This window comes from Rhinatrema bivittatum, chromosome 4, assembly GCF_901001135.1.
Source record: "Rhinatrema bivittatum chromosome 4, aRhiBiv1.1, whole genome shotgun sequence".
In the NCBI taxonomy this organism is placed as follows: domain Eukaryota; kingdom Metazoa; phylum Chordata; class Amphibia; order Gymnophiona; family Rhinatrematidae; genus Rhinatrema; species Rhinatrema bivittatum.
Window position 1 is genome coordinate 376,050,562 of NC_042618.1, and position 17,554 is coordinate 376,068,115.

Consider the following 17,554-nt stretch of genomic DNA (forward strand, 5'->3'; position numbering starts at 1 on the left):
TGAAAAGCACTAGTCCAAGTACAGATCCCTGAGGGACTCCACTGTTTACTCTTTTCCACTGAGAAAATTGACCATTTAATCCTACTCTTTGTTTCCTGTCTTTTAACCAGTTTGTAATCCTCGAAAGGACATCATCACCTATCCCATAACTTTTTAGTTTTCTTAGAAGCCTCTCATGAGGGACTTTGTCAATGCTTTCTGAAAATCCAAATACACTACGTCTACCGGTTCACCTTTATCCACATGTTTATTATGCCCTTCAAAAAAATGAAGCAGATTTACGAGGCAAGATTTTCCTTGGGTATATCCATGTTGACTGTGTTCCATTAAACCATGTCTTACTATATGCTCTGTAATGTTTTTTTTTTAATTTTTTTTTATTGCTTTTCAACAAATACAAGCAAGACAAACCTTACTATTAGAAAATAAAAATGCCATATCACATAAGAATCAAATTAAAGGAAGTAATTATCCAGGAAATATACATTTTTCCATTAAGAAACATTGTAGAGAGGGGGCAGACTTAATGGAGATATGCAGTAATACAGGAAAAGAAACAAGCTTAACGTGCTAAAGCAACTCTCTATCATATGGATCCTTGAACCTAGGTATTACCAGGAGAGATAGTTATAATACTCCTTGAATTAATAAAGGATTTAAGCTGTTCAGGCAGGAAAAAATGCTCTGTCATTTTGATCTTTAGAATAGTTTCCACTGTCTTTCCTGGCACTGAAGTCAGACTCATTGGTCCGTAGTTTCCCAGATTGCCCCTGGAGCCCTTTTTAATTATTGGGGTTACATTGGTTACCCTCCAGTCTTCAGGTAGCATGGATGATTTCAATGATAGATTACAAATTTTAACTAAGGGATCTGAAATTTCATTTTTGCATTCTTTCAGAACCCTAGGATGCATACCATCTAGTCCAGGTGATTTGCTATTCTTTAGTTTTTCAATCTGGCCTACTACATCTTCCAGGTTCACAGTGATTTGATTCAGTTCATCTGACTCATCACCCTTGAAAACATCTCCGGATCTGGTATCTCCCCAATATCCTCATTAGTAAACACAGAAGCATAGAATTAATTTAGTCTTTCTGCAATGGCCTTATCTTCCCTAAGAGCCCCTTTAACCCTTCAGTCATCTAACGGTCCAACCGACTCCCTCACAGGATCTTGCTTTGGATATATTTAAAAATTGGATATATTTGCATACATGTGCACACAATTTTATATTGAAGCATGCTTCTGCACTCAAATGGCGACCTGAGCATGTAAGTGGTGAGAATTTTAGTAGATACATGTGCCGATGCAATTACCTGTTTCCCCAGTTTGTTCCCAATGTGCCCTAGTAAAGGAGATGACTTCATAAATGTTGCAACCGTTGCTGCTCGACGTCTCCACTCCACCCACCTTACCGCATTGGCGACTCCCTCCGGGGTTGATGGAAGGCTGGCTGCCGCAGCGTCTTTTGGCCGTCCTTGTCCGGCGTCCCCAGACCAGCCCAACGCTGAAATCCGCCATGTTAACCTGATGCCTAGGGGTGCGGTGCGGCCCCGCCTCAAGAACTAGAAGTGGCACGAACCTCAGGGGAGTCCCCCTGAGATGACATCATCCGCTTCAGATATTTAATGGTCTCTGAATTGCTAACAACTCGAGTTGGCAAGGAATGGCACCGGACTCACTACGACTTTCCAAGCTACTCTGCCTCCTCGGACTTACCAGGGGTACCCGCTCCTCGGGGGCCTCGCTCTCTCTCTTACTTTGTAGGTTGCGGTCTGGAACCGGTACTCGCTCCTCGAGGACCCTCATTCCCGGACTTCTTCGGAATTCACTTCTGCCTAGAAGTCATCGCTGCCTACTACATCTGTGAGTTACCATCGCACTCTCAGAGCTTTCCCTGGAACCAGGTACTCGCTCCTTGAGGGCCTACTTCATTCCAGCTCCTGGGCTTCTATGAGACATTGTGTGAGTGTTGCCATCAATTTCTGTCCATGAACTCTGCATACCCTGCCTACTCACTATATTTCAGTTTCTCTACAGCTCAGCCTCCAGGCATCGCTGTTCCAGTATGTGAGGGACTACAGCCCAGCCGGGCATTCCAGCTCACTACTGCCACCTCTGGTGGTTCAGTATACTGTCTAATAAAAGAACTAGTGTGTGTCTCCTAACTCTGAGCCTGACCAGTGGTCACTCTCGGGATCTTCCCTCGGGGGCGTGGTCATCTGCCACCGGCCCAAGGATCAACCCACAACTCTCCTAAATAATAACAATAAACCCCCTAGCTAACTTGTCTCCCTTTTACCCTATTAGCCACTAGCCTTAAAACCCCACTGACCAGCCTATTTTTTTTAATGACTTATACACTGTCCATATTAAAAGTAAAGTTAGGCAGTAGGAGACCCCGGCGCGTGCTTGTGTGCATCAATACTCTTGCGCAGATTTCATGGTGCTGTTCTGGCCTGCCCGTGGCCCGCTCAGACCACACCCACTCCCCGCCCCTTTTGGTGAAAATTTTTTATATAGGTCCCAGGAGATACATGTATACTCATGTGTTTTTTTAAATCTGAGCGGTGTATACTGGGCCAAGTCATTCACATACATCCCAGCTTTGGTGTAGGGGATTTAAAATCAACCAGAAAGAGTATAGTAGACTTCAACTTTAAGAATTTTTCCAAAGTGAACAGAAATCTGAATTTTTATAATAGTGTTAAAACTAATTACAGCCTGATTACAGCTGTAGGTTAGGTTCAGAAGGCTTAACCTTATTCAGTGAATATTGTGGAAACCTGGGAAGGTGGCAACTGAAGACATTGAAGGGAAAGACAAATCAGATTAAAGACAGGGAGGCTTAATATTTAAATCAATTATGTTTTTAAATAAATATCTGTTTGTTAAAGATCCATGGAGAACACATTGTTGAAGAGATTGACAAGAAAGAAAGATATTGAGAGTGAACTAACAAGTAATAGTTTTGCCTTCTATTCCAATTCTAAGCATAGGGAATAATAATTATGTTTTGGTTTATTAATTTGCCAAATAGTTCAACAAGTCTTCTGGACAAATACAAAAGGGAGCTTACTTAGAAGTGTGAAGATACTTGGTGACAGCTAAGTTAATTTGTTTCTTCTTTCTGTTAGTAAAAAAAATAGAGCTGTAGGTTATAACATTAATAGAAAAAAGAGGAGACCTTATTAGTATCCAGAAGTTGTGAAGAAGAGTCACTGTACTCAAGCGATGCAACCAATGTTCCCTAGCTGTGTACTCTAGGGATGTGAATCGTGTCCTCGATCGTCTTAACGATCGATTTCGGCTGGGAGGGGGAGGGAATCGTATTGTTGCCATTTGGGGGGGTAAAATATCGTGAAAAATCGTGAAAAATCCAAAAAAAACGTAAAATCGCAAAACCGGCACATTAAAACCCCCTAAAACCCACCCCCGACCCTTTAAATTAAATCCCCCACCCTCCCGAACCCCCCCCAAATGACTTAAATAACCTGCGGGTCCAGCGGCGGTCCGGAACGGCAGCGGTCCGGAACGGGCTCCTGCTACTGAATCTTGTTGTCTTCAGCCGGCGCCATTTTCCAAAATGGCGCCGAAAAATGGCGGCGGCCATAGACGAACACGATTGGACGGCAGGAGGTCCTTCCGGACCCCCGCTGGACTTTTGGCAAGTCTTGTGGGGGTCAGGAGGCCCCTCCCAAGCTGGCCAAAAGTTCCTGGAGGTCCAGCGGGGGTCAGGGAGCGATTTCCCGCCGCGAATCGTTTTCGTACGGAAAATGGCGCCGGCAGGAGATCGACTGCAGGAGGTCGTTCAGCGAGGCGCCGGAACCCTCGCTGAACGACCTCCTGCAGTCGATCTCCTGCCGGCGCCATTTTCCGTACGAAAACGATTCGCGGCGGGAAATCGCTCCCTGACCCCCGCTGGACCTCCAGGAACTTTTGGCCAGCTTGGGAGGGGTCTCCTGACCCCCACAAGACTTGCCAAAAGTCCAGCGGGGGTCCGGAAGGACCTCCTGCCGTCCAATCGTGTTCGTCTATGGCCGCCGCCATTTTTCGGCGCCATTTTGGAAAATGGCGCCGGCTGAAGACAACAAGATTCAGTAGCAGGAGCCCGTTCCGGACCGCTGCCGTTCCGGACCGCCGCTGGACCCCCAGGTTATTTAAGTCATTGGGGGTGGGGGATTTAATTTAAAGGGTCGGGGGTGGTTTTAGGGGGTTTTAGTGTGCCGGCTCACGATTCTAACGATTTATAACGATAAATCGTTAGAATCTCTATTGTATTGTGTTCCATAACGGTTTAAGACGATATTAAAATTATCGGACGATAATTTTAATCGTCCTAAAACGATTCACATCCCTAGTGTACTCAAGTAATTCTTCCTAGCTGCTGTTGAAGGAATAACACACCCTAGCCACATACCCAAAGTGTGTTCCCAAGCTGCATAAAAATAGAAAGGAGAGATGTATGCACACAAATTTAAAAAATGCACATAGAAACTGGTCTAGCTAGATGAACAAACACCAAGAAATAAAAGAAGACACACAACAACCAGAGAGATAATGAGAACCACAACAGAAAAGGATGAGAAAGAAACACAAACAACAAAACTGAGATAGTGAAAGGAAAAAAAAGGATAGATAAATACTAAATATTTACAAGAAAGGAAAAACAGAAGAGATATGCAAGAGAAGTTTGAACATTAAACAAGTAGCTTTATCGCCACCTAGAGATCCAGAACATCTGATAGAAGAAAATACACATAAAGAATCAAATTTCTTGAATTATACTAATACACATAACATTTGAATACTCAAATATAAGTAAAATAAAAAGTAATACTTATCTGATAGTTAAGTTTTGATACAAATCAAGTAGCATAAGTTCTCCAGAGAGGTATTTGGTAATAATAGGCTGTTAATATAAGAAAGAGTACAAAGTAATTTAATAACTTGAATTGTATTGACAAATTGATAGAAAAAAGGTTTAAAGTGTTTCTTGCTGGCATTACTCCCTCCCATGCTTGTCTCAAATGTACTCAACCCAATGCTTCTTTATTGCACTGCTTGTGGGAATGTCCTCTGATCCAGAGGTTCTGGTCTCAGATTCTTCAGTATCTGAAGACAGTATCTGAAGACAATCTGCTGGACAATTGAGTTGGGAAGTACAATTGTGTTTGTTAGGGATTCCGGATACACGTAACTGGATCTCTAGTTCGCATCTATTATTATTCCATAAAGGACGATTAGCAGCTCTACGTGTGATACTATGCCACTGGTTGTCATCAACTCTGCCATCTCTACAGGAATGGATAGATACGATGCTGAATCTCTACCTACTGGAAAGAAAATCTACGCCACCCCACTTCCAGAAGAAACAGTTGAAATTCAAAGCTACATGGACGAATTTTGTGCGATCATTGCCATTTGATGTGGAAGCCAAAACCACAACTTAACATTCATTACATATGCTGGTTCCAAGCCAAGGGTGCTGGGTGGTGGAAGGGAGCGGGAGGGGGAGGGAGGGAAAGTTCACTGGAAACATTAGAGTTGATACTCACTGGTTTATGAATTACTGTGTTTGTTATGGCTTAAATTGTGTTGTTAAGCTTCTGAAAATCAATAAAAATAATTACAAACAAAAAACACCCATGAAATTCTCAGAGCTTATTGACTTTAATATACTGCCAATTGTTTGGTATATACGGTATATAAAAACTAAGAGGTCCATATTCATTAGGCCAGGTAGAGGTCAAGTTATCCAGCTAAAGTTAGCTGAATAACTTTTTCCACATATTCAATAGGATAAACGTCCCACTGATTATACTACCATAAAGTTTCCAGCTATATATAGCTGGGTAACTTTAGGTATAACTAGCCAGTGTTTAAATGTCGCCAATTAGGCCTAAAGTTATCTGGCCTTGTGCGGCTGGATAATTTGCTACTTACTTGGCTATCTTCAAAAGATTGCTCTGCGATCCTGGCATTCAAAATGGCCCTGATTAAGGTACTTGGTGAGTGGTAGGGCTTTAGGTGCCAGTTTGGAGGGGTGTAGTTGGGGGTGGTGGTGGTAGATAAGGTTTTCTTTTATATTTATTGGGGAGGGAGAGAGGGAAGGGGGGGCTGGGCCCGGCACCATAGTTTAATTTTTATTTTAAACCTTATATGTAGGGGTTGGGAGAGGGGCCTGGTTCAGAGGATGGTGATACTCAGGAGAACAGGGGGAGATCAGGCTGGGAGGCCCATGGCTTTATATTTTTTATTTTAGTAAACAAGTTATCCAGCCATGCAAGGCTGGATATACCTGATATTCGGCTAGGTTAAACAGATAACTCAACCCCCTATGCAGAAGACCCCATTTTTAGCCAGTTAAACTATAGCTGGATTACTACTTATCTGGCTATAATTTAGTTGGTTTTGCCATTTAGACGGATAACTTTTGAGTTATCCGTCTAAATGGTTTTGAATATGGACCTCTAACTTATTGCCAACTTAGCTATAAATATTGAAAATAAATAAAATAAAATTTCATTTTCAATATTTTGTCTTGGTGTATGCCCTTTTTTTTAGTTTTATAGCCTTGTTGATGTTTTCTATTTCCAGAAGCTGAGGCTGAAACACCAATCTTATAACCATAAATAAAAATAGATGATTTATTATTTCCCTATGAAGTCACTGAGGGCTTTAACACCTTATAAACTTCTCTCATTAGTTAGTAATTATCTGGAAATCCCAAAATTTAAGCAATCGACCACAACATAACAGCAGAAGAAAGAAGTTTTCCAGCCTGGTTGGCTTACAATATATTCATCTAAACAAAGCATTGTAATTGTTTTCTTGTTTATAAGACATGACATTGCTCAGATGCTATCAACTTACTTAATATACAGTATATGAAGAAATGTACTCAGCTTACTGTCAAGGGCCATTGCTGGACAATACATGCTAGGGCCCAGATCTGTAAATAAAGAGTGGACCTCCCTCCAAGATCCTGGACCCTCTCTCGTAAATCCTAGATCTTCTTTCTCAATCACCCGCCTCAGTTTCTGGTCCTCTTCTGTCTCATCCCCAATTCCGGGGGCTCTCTTCCCTGCCATCCTCAATACTGGTTCCAATATTTACTCCTTCTTCTCTGGTGATCCTTCAGTCTTTATTTCCTTCCTCCCTCAGACAATCCTTCAGTTTTTATTTCCTCCCTGATTGATCCTCCAAATTTACCCCTTTTCTTCCCTCATGATTCCCTGGGTTTTTTTTTTTTCCCTGAGCAGTCCTCCACTTTTCAATCTACTCCTTTTCTGGGTGATATTTTTAAACCCCCCCCCCCCCCCCACTCCAACCTATGGTCCTTCAAATTTTACTGTCCCCTGCCTCCTCTCTCTCAGGAAGATTCTACAATTGTTGCTCGCCTCCCCGCCCCCCCCCCCCCCAGTGATTCTTTCTTATTCTTCCAGCTCCTCTAATTTTGATCCCCTCCATTACCTTCCTTTCACTCCATCTGGCTGGTCCTGACCTGAGGCATAACTGATCAGCTGTAGGCGGGCAGAAGTGGTGTGAGAAAAACATGAGCGGAAGGTCCAGGGAGCATGTGAAGTTGTTTTAGAAGTGTCCCCAATATTGTTTATTATTCTATAAATGCAAGTAACTTGAAACAAATTTTTCAGTTTCTGATGTGACTCCTCCAAGAGGAGATTGTGATCTTTTCTAAAACAAGGGTACTTTAACAGGAATTTTATGCTTTTTTTTTTGCTATAAGGTGACAAACTGGAAGCAGAAATAGCTTTACACTAAGGTCTAAGATTTGAATCTGCAGAATGTCAGAGTGAATGGCTGCATATCTGGTGAGAGATCCATCTCATGGCTTTTTTTTTCATGTTCCAAAGAAAAGGTATTTGTCCCAGCTTACCAGGGGCACATATATTTTCAAGTACCTTTTCTTTTTGCTGAATGAAGTTGAATGAGTTTGGAAATATCTGTCTAGCGCTTCTGAATGAAATTTAAACTTTTAAAATTCTTCCATCTGTTTGAAAGTTGTACAGCAGATCAGTTCATGCTACTCAATAAATTATAGCAAGAAATCTCAGCTTCAGCTTTTTTTTTTTATCAAGAATATTTAAGGATGCTCTCTTATTAAAGAGACACTGCCAGAGCTTATACTGAAGTTGTTATATTTTGTTTCTACTTCTTCTAAGTATTCTTCCATGTTTTATAATCTGCAAACTTTAAAACAATTTTTGTATGTTTTACAAACTTCATAATTACAATTTGCTCAAATGGTGATCAGTGATACAAGATCAGCATATCAGAAAAAAAACACCAAATAATTTAAACATCCTGATAAAGATTTAGACCCATTCCAATTTGGGTTTCGTCCGCAGTACAGTACAGAGCTTCTCTTGAGGTTTCGTGTTGATATCATCCAAAGAGAGTTTGATAATGGCACCAATTATATCCTTGACCTTCTGGACATTTTGGCAGCCTTTGACAAAATCTCTTGGCCATGCTATACTACTCTCCCACCTTACCAAAATCAGATTTAGTGGCTTTGTATTAAATTGGTTCTCTTAATTTCTCTCTGAACACTCTCAGTAGGTTCATGTGGTTTATTAATCTCAACTTGGGCCCCTCTTTCAACAGATGATATACAATTCTTTTTTCCAAGCATCACCCAATGAATAAAAGAACTTGGGTTTAATCTTGATATATCTGTCTGCCATAAAGAGCTGGCTAAGCCACAATCGTCTCTCCTTAAATTTACCCAAAATATAAATAATTTACCTTAGTAAAAACCATTTGACTCAACTCCCTTCTCCAATACTTTTCTAGGCTTGCATTATTCCTTTTGATCAAGAGATTTGAAACTTAGGAATAATTTTTGGCTCACAGTTCTCATCCAAATCCCATGTAAAAGGTGGTTCAAGAGTACTTCTGGAAGCTACACATCATGCTCAAACTTAAGTTATATTTAGAATTGAATGACTTCAGGACTGTCCTTCGATCCCTGGTAATCTTGGGGATGGTAACTTTTAAACAGCCATGTGGGCATACATGTATGTGCATATGCTGACTCGCACCAATGGATGCGGTCATTTTATAGCATGCACGTGTACATGTGCATGTGTTATAAAATCAGCAGTATGCACAAATTTATATGGACACACGCATGTGCTTTCAAATACAGCCTCTACTGCGTAAGTGGAGGGATTTTACTACGCATGCGCGCTAACGCAAATACCCGTTTCCCTAGTTCATTCCCAGTTCGCCCCAGTAAAGGATAGGACTTCCTAGCCTGCCTAGCTAGAAATCCTCCCTTTTACCCTTTTTATTTATTTATTTATTTATTTAGCATTTTTTATATACCGAGGTATAGCAGAGTTGCCTTCACTCCGGTTTACATACAGAAACAACATGTTACATAGAACGATGTATGAAGATTACAATTTAAAATTAACGATAGTAAATACAACAGGAGAATGTATAACAAGATAACACAGGATAGAACCCTGAATAGATGTACATATATCTCATGAAGCATTGAAGGGCATCTGTATCATTGTAACAGGGAGATTGAAAAATGGCAGAATATATAAAAGAATTTTAGAGTCATTGAGTGCTATCTTTAAAAGATTGGCTGAGAAGCCAGGGTTTTAAGTCTTTTTTGAAGGATTTTAAGTTATCTTGATTGGTGAGGCAATGAGGAAGCGAGTTCCAGAGCTTTTAGTTCCGACACTTCAAACCCCGCTGACTAGCACTGACTTTCTTATTTAAAAACTTACACACCAATCATAGCAGAAGTAAAGTTACATGGTAGGGGACCCCAGTGAGCGCTTGTGTGCGTAAATACTTGCACGCACATTTCAAATGATCTTTCTGGAATGCCCATGTCTTGGCCATGCTCCAGCCATACCATGCTCACACCCCACCACTTTGTAAAGTTTGCAATTTGTGCTTATACCAGGAGATATGTGCGTACTCAGGCACTTCTTACAATGCGTGCAGCACGCACAGACCCGAGACTTGCATATCTCCCGGCTTTGGCATGTGTAGGGCTTTTAAAATTCACCGGTAATCGTGATTACTGTAATTCTATTTACCTAGATTTGCCTACATACACTCTCAAGGCTCTCCAAGTTATCCAAAATTCAGCCAGCAGAATTCTGTCCAGCACTTCAAAATAAATAAAAAAAAAAAATTAAGGCCAGGTAGGTGAGTTTTAGGGGGTGGGGAGGAGAGGGGAAGGGGAGGGAAGGTTAGGTAAGGGTTAGGGAAGTTCCCTCCCAGTCCGCTCTTTAATTGGAGAGGACTGGGAGGAAACTGGGGAAGGCTGGAATGCATTGCCGCATGGAGGTTGCATTAATCCTCCCCCTCCCTTGCGTGCGCTGCCCGCACATACATCCACGGATTATAAAATCCGGCACGCATGTGCACAAGGCCCACAATTTTCTAAAATGCACGTCCAGCATGCGCATGTTAGAAAATTGGCATGCACATGGAACGTGCGCGTACACGTTGGAAAATCTACCCATACTCTTTTGTCTAAGGAGAGTGTTGCTGGGTTTGTTTGGTTTTTTTGAGTGCTAAGCAAGTGATTTTTAGGTGAGTTTAAATTATTGTTTTGTTTTGTTTCAAGGTCATTTTGTTGTATTCCTGATGCAGCCTATTTCAAAGTGGAATGAAAAAGTAAACAATAGTTGGCTAGGGGATTGTAAAGCCAGAAGGAATAGGAAGCAAGAGTCTGCTGAGTAATGTAGTTTGGAGATCTCTGGCAGAGAATTATGATGAAGGCAGCTGCCACAAAAGGTGTGTTTCTAATTGGGGAGACACAGCTGAGGCTAATTACAGAGCAGGGAATCAACATTTCTCTTAAGCCAGAGAGAACACTGCCTTTCAGGTGGAGAGAGATAGAGAGCCAAGAGAAAGGGCTGACCCAGATCCAGATGCCCACAGCTTGTGGTTAGGTGTGTTGAATCTGTAACAAGGTACAGTTGGAAGTAGGTTCTATGTGGTCCTAGAATATTGGGTTGTCCTACAGTTGTTTACCATAGTACCTTAGGGAGAAATCTTCAAATCTCAGGAAAGAAACTGAAAGTTGTGTATGTGAACATTGATGTCTTGAAACAAGTGTTTTTTTTTACTGCAAGTAGCTGGCTCTGAGCATTGTGTTCTAGAATCAGGTTGTGCAGGGCCCAGTAATTGATCTGTTAAAGGCCTCAAGATTTATGTGAGTATTTTCTGGCCCCAATGGTTATGAGTATTTTGAGCATTTTGTGGCCTCAAGGGTTATGTGAATCCATCTGTTCTTTGACACTAACCTCAAAAAATTCTTATTTGTTTGTTTGGATTATAAAAAAGTTGGATACTAGACCAAGGAAAAATACAAATGCTTCTTTCTACCAACATGCTTACAGATATTCCTATTGGTGTACCCTAGATAGTAATTTCAACAATATTAGGTTTGTATAAAATATTGTGGGCTCTATTTTCAAAATGTTTTCACATTTGTGTTGATGGCTTATAAAACAGAGCGTGTGGTCTTTGAACTAGATTCACAGACTCTATCTATATTGATATGCTCATATTATTACTAATTTAAAAGTTTGCTTTTATCCATAGATATTTATCATGCCATATTTACAGAATTGGGAGATGCACTAAGATGCTTGTAAGAATTTTTTTTTTTTTTACTTTTAATGTAATTTCAAAATATGGAATTAACTTTTCTGACTTTCTAAAACTAAAGTACCATGTATATTTTCATATTGGCTATACAGATACCTTGGGAACAAAGAAATGGCAGGCTAATAGATAGCTGTGGTTTAACTTAGTAGGTGATGGTACAGATGAGGCACGATGAGCTTAACATTTCATCTGAATGCTGCCACCGAGGATTGCCAGGAGATTAGAACTGTCAGAATGGGAGGTGGATGAGCACCACAAGCTCACTCATTCATGGCAGCTCAATAATGAGGTGATACTTCATTCTTTAAACTACTGGACTAAAACTCTGGATACAGCTGTAACACCAAAAGCAGTCTTGTGCCTCTTACACATGCTCTATGATACCTTGGAACCCCAGCTGTGCCCAGTTAATGGAATTATAGTTTATGAACACTTTTCAAGTTTGGTTTCCTAACATAAAAATTATAATTTTGAGAAAAAGATAACTTCACTTTAAGACATCAGAGTATTTTTTAATTACAATTTGATGTTGAGATAAACCCAAGTAAAGTTGAGTTTTTATATAGGATGTGAGGTCCACAGTGAGTTAGTTGTTCCTCTATAATTATTGAGGGTTTTATGTCAAGGGCTTACCACAGAAAATATTGTGTTCCCCACCAACCAAACTTGAGAGAACGTCTATCCATCTAACAGAAACTTGATACATTTTTAAGACAGTGGCTCAACCTAATATTTGACTAAAGAAATGGGTGAAAGTCCATAATTTAGGTTACTATATACCTCTGCAGGAAAAAAATAACAGTTCCCATTTTCTTTATAACTCTTGTCAGGCCATAAAAACAGTAAACATACTATAGACTTCTGGTTTGACCTGTGGGCACTAGTATGATGGTGGTGGTGGGATTAAAAAAATTGTAGATGGAAAATGAGCATTCACTGTGTGTTATTTTCCTAAAACTGGAAATACTGCAAAACAAAAAAAATATAAAATAAAAGCCAGAGGGTCAGTTTGCTTGATTTTGAAATGATACCTCTCTTCCCCAAAGATTTAATTTCCTGCAGCTTCTGGAAAAGAATATATTTCTTATGAAAAAAGGTGCATTTCATAATATCAGTGAAAATACACTCGCTTGCATAACATTTTGCTGCTTTTGTTTTTTTTTTCTTAATGAGATTGATTTATCAATAGGCATTTACATGATCTTTTTTTTACCTTTTTTATACATTTATATTTTATACATTTATATTTTATAAATTATATAAATTCACATATAATACAAAAAGGGCTGGATTTTAATATATACGCCTGATTTTATAACATGCGCGCGCAGCCGTGCGCATGTTATAGAATGTGGGGTCAGCGTGCGCAAGGGGGTGCACAATAGTGCACCTTGCACGTGCCAAGCCCTTGGGGAGCCCTGCTGGCATTTCCCGTTCTCCCCCGATGCCGCTCCGAAATCAGAGCGGCCTCGGAGGGAACTTTCCTTCCGCCCCCCTAACCTTTATTTTATAAGTTGCGCCTGCCTCTGGGCAGGCATAGGTTGCGCGTGCTGGCCAATTGCCGGTGCACGATTCCCCGGCACAGCAGCAAAGGCCGCTGTGCTGGATGGCTCAACTCCGTTCGCGACCTGCCCCACCCCCTACCCGCCCATTCAGTAAAGCCTCGGGACTTACACGCGTCCCGGGGCTTTACGCGCACCGCTGGGCCTTTTGAAAATAGGCCCAGCGCATGTAACTCCCCTATGCGCATAAATCCTCCTGGATTTATGTGCGTAGGGCTTTTAAAATCTGCCCCAAATCATCTAGTTTCATGAACCCCAACAGAGACCTCTGTTTTTAGTAAATCGGGCCTCTGTTGGGGTTCATGTAAGTAGAAGCTTTTTGTATTATGTGAATTTAAATAATTTATAAATAATTTATATGTGTAGCCCTTAGTGGGGATTTACCCCCAAGGGCACACAAACATATTTATTTCTCTTCAGGGGCTGCTCCGCCTAGCAACTTTACTGTCATGCTTGACCCCTAATTCTAATTGGGGGGGGGGGGGGATTCTTTTTATAGAGAAAGCTCTTTCTTGTGGCCCAGACGATATTATGCTGCTCCCAGTGTGTGTGTGTAGACTATAGGTTCATCTCATGAGGTGAGAGGCAGTAATAAATTAGAAAGGAGCAGGATCTGGGTGTGAAAATAAGAATTTATTGATTTATGATTTGTAATCTTAACTTAAATTCTATTACTCAATGTTGAAGTTACGTCTGACATGCTGGTACAAGTGTAGTTCTAGGTAGGTATGTATCCTTATATTCAGGCATCTGAGCACAACCACATGGTGATATTTTATGTGCAAAGCTCACAAAGAGGCTATCTAGGAATCCTAGTGGAGGGGGTCCCCACCTTCACTGCAGAAATCCTACCTTAGGTTATCTCCTCAGACATCCCTCCTGGTACCATGATTGGAGATCCAGTTGAGGTTTCCTCAGTCTTGTTCTTTTATCCTTAGGTGATATTTCTGGGGGACTTCTCATGGTAAAAAGTCAAGTAGGACCAGGCTAGTTCTCAGCACTGCAATCCCAATGAGGAGGTGGGATCCAAAAGCCTACCTAATCTGTTCAAGTCCAAAAAATAATCCAAAAGTTAAACTGGATAAGAACATAAGAACATGCCATACTTGGTCAGACCAAGGGTCCATCAAGCCCAGCATCCTGTTTCCAACAGTGGCCAATCCAGGCCATAAGAACCTGGCAAGTACCCAAAAACTAAGTCTGTTCCATGTTACTGTTGCTAATAATAGCAGTGGCTATTTTCTAAGTCAACTTAATAGCAGGTAATGGACTTTTCCTCCAAGAACTTATCCAATCCTTTTTTAAACACAGCTATACTAACTGCACTAACCACATCCTCTGTCAACAAATTCCAGAGTTTAATTGTGCGTTGAGCGAAAAAGAACTTTCTCCGATTAGTTTTAAATGTGCCACATGCTAACTTCATGGCATGCCCCTTAGTCTTTCTACTATCCGAAAGGGTAAATAACCGATTAACATTTACCTATTCTAGACCTCTCATGATTTTAAACACCTCTATCATATTCCCCCCTCAGCCATCTCTTCTCCAAGCTGAAAAGTCCTAACCTCTTTAGTATTTCCTCATAGGGGAGCTGTTCGATTCCACTTATCATTTTGGTCGCCCTTCTCTGTAATTTCTCCATTGCAACTATATCTTTTTTGAGATGCGGCGACCAGAATTGTACACAGTATTCAAGGTGGGGTCTCACCATGGAGCGATACAGAGGCATTGTGACATTTTCCATTTTATTCACCATTCCCTTTCTAATAATTCCCAAAATTCTGTTTGCTTTTTAGACTTCTGCAGCACACTGAACCGATTATTTCAATGTGTTATCCACTATGATGCCTAGATCTCTTTCTTGGGTGATAACTCCTAATATGGAACCTAACTTTGTGTAACTATAGCATGGGTTATTTTTCGCTATATGCATCACCTTGCACTTATCCACATTAAATTTCATCTGCCATTTCGATGCCCAGTTTTCCAGTCTCAGAAGGTCTTCCTGCAATTTATCACAATCTGCTTGTGATTTAACTACTCTGAACAATTTTGTATCATGTGCAAATTTGATTACCTCACTCATTGTATTTCTTTCCAGATCTTTTATAAATATATTGAAAAGTACAGGTCCCAATACAGATCCCTGAGGCACTCCACTGCCTACTCCCTTCCACTGAGAAAATTGTCCATTTAATCCTTCTCTCTTTTTCCTGTCTCTTAGCCAGTTTCTAATCCATGAAAGGACATCTCCACCTATCCCATGACTTTTTACTTTTCCTAGAAGCCTCTCATGGGGAACTTTGTCAAACGCCTTCTGAAAATCCAAATACACTACATTTACCGGTTCGCCTTTATCTACATGTTTATTAACGCCTTCAAAAAAGTGAAGCAGATTTGTGAGGCAAGACTTGCCTTGGGTAAAGTCTTGCTGACTTTGGGCCTTATTTTCCAATATCGCATTGGTAACGCATTAGGGGGCGTTACCAATGCAAATGAGGCTTCTTTCGTGCAGTGGGGAAACATCGTGTGCGGCGATGTTTTCGCCATTCGCGAAAACATTAGCACCGCACGCAATGTTTTCCCACTGCACGATGATTCTTTCAGTCTTTTATCGCGGTGCACGATATTTCGATAGTCCCAGACAGCCTGTTTCAGGGAGAGAGAGAGAGAGAGAGAGAGAGAGAGAGAGAGAGAGAGAGAGAGAGAGAGACTTACTATAGTGCCTATGCCCTACATAGGTATTTTAACCCCTATAGGAGGGCCACCTACTAACTCGGGGTGGGGATTAGGTATGAGCGTCGGGGGTTGGGGGCCACTTTCGCATTCCACATGAGACCTACGGACAGAACAGTGGTCTCTAGTGCAGATTTGCTGGCTGTCGGAGTGAGGACGCTCACTCCAAGAAGTGGTTTGGGCAACATTCTCTCTACCTAGCTTGATGGACACTCTACCTGGGCAACAACATGCTAGGTGGAGAGAATGTTGGCCAAATCTCCGCTTGGAGTGAGCGTCCTCACTCCGGCCAGCAAATCTGCACTAGAGACCACTGTTCAGTCCGTAGGTCTCATGTGGAATGCGAAAGTGGCCCCCAACCCCCGACGCTCATACCTAATCCCCACCCCGAGTTAGTAGGTGGCCCTCCCATAGGGGTTAAAATACCTATGTAGGGCATAGGCACTATAGTAAGTCTCTCTCTCTCTTTCTCTTTCTCTTTCTCTTTCTCTGTAAAGTGCTTGGAAAATGAGGCCCTTTGTTCCATTAAACCATGTCTTTCTCTATGTTCTGTGATTTTGATATTTACAACTCTTTCCACTATTTTTCCTGGCACTGAAGTCAGGCTAACTGGTCTGTAGTTTCCCGGATCGCCCCTGGAGCACTTTTTAAATATTGGGATTGCATTAGCCACCCTCCAGTCTTCAGGTACAATGGGTGATTTTAATGATAGGTTACAAATTTTTACTAATAGGTCTGAAATTTCATTTTTGAGTTCCTTCAGAACCCTGGGGTGTATACCATCTGGTCCAGGTGATTTACCACTCTTCAGTTTGTCAATCAGGCCTACCACATCTTCTAGGTTCACCGTGATTTGGTTCAGTCCATCTGAAACATTACCCATGAAAGCCTTCTCCGGTATGGGTACCTCCCCAACATCCTCTTTAGTAAACTCCGAAGCAAAGAAATCATTTAATCTTTTCAGGATGGCCTTATGTTCTCTAAGTGCCCCTTTAACCCCTTGATCATCTAACGGTCCAACTGACTCCCTCACAGGCTTTCTGCTTCAGATATATTTTAAAAAGTTTTTACTGTGAGTTTTTGCCTCTACAGCCAACTTCTTTTTAAATTCTCTCTTAGCTTGTCTTATCAATGTCTTACATTTAACCTGCCAATGCTTATGCATTATCCTATTTTCTTCTGTTGGATCCTTCTTCCAATTTTTGAATGAAGATCTTTTGGCTAAAATAGCTTCTTTCACCTCACCTTTTAACCATGCTGGTAATCATTTTGCCTTCTCTCCACCTTTCTTAATGTGTGGAATACAGCTGGACTGTGCTACTAGGATGGTATTTTTTAACAATGACCATGCCTCTTGCACACTTTTTGACCTTTGTAGCTGCTTCTTTCATTTTTTTTTCTATTTCCTCATTTTATCAAAGTTTCCCTTTTGAAAGTTTAGCATGAGAGCTGTGGATTTGCTTACTGTCCCCCTTCCAGTCATTAATTCAAATTTGATCATATTATGATCACTGTTGCCAAGCGGCCCCACCACAGTTACCTCTCTCACCAATTCCTGTGCTTCACTGATAATTAGATCTAA

General features: G+C 41.1%; 1 protein-coding gene across 3 annotated transcripts in view; it reads left to right on the plus strand.

Moving 5' to 3' along the window:
- Positions 1-17,554, plus strand: part of CACNA2D3 (calcium voltage-gated channel auxiliary subunit alpha2delta 3) — a 1,571,161-nt gene that overhangs the window by 268,775 nt on the left and 1,284,832 nt on the right. The window contains exon 1 of one of the 3 annotated variants that reach the window (XM_029600903.1): positions 10,869-10,973. The exons of 1 other annotated variant lie outside the window; for it this stretch is intronic. The gene's annotated coding sequence lies outside the window, so the exon portion shown is untranslated. Of the gene's footprint in view, positions 1-10,868; positions 10,974-17,554 lie in introns of those variants that run through there. One more of the 3 variants, XM_029600904.1, reaches the window with a different exon arrangement.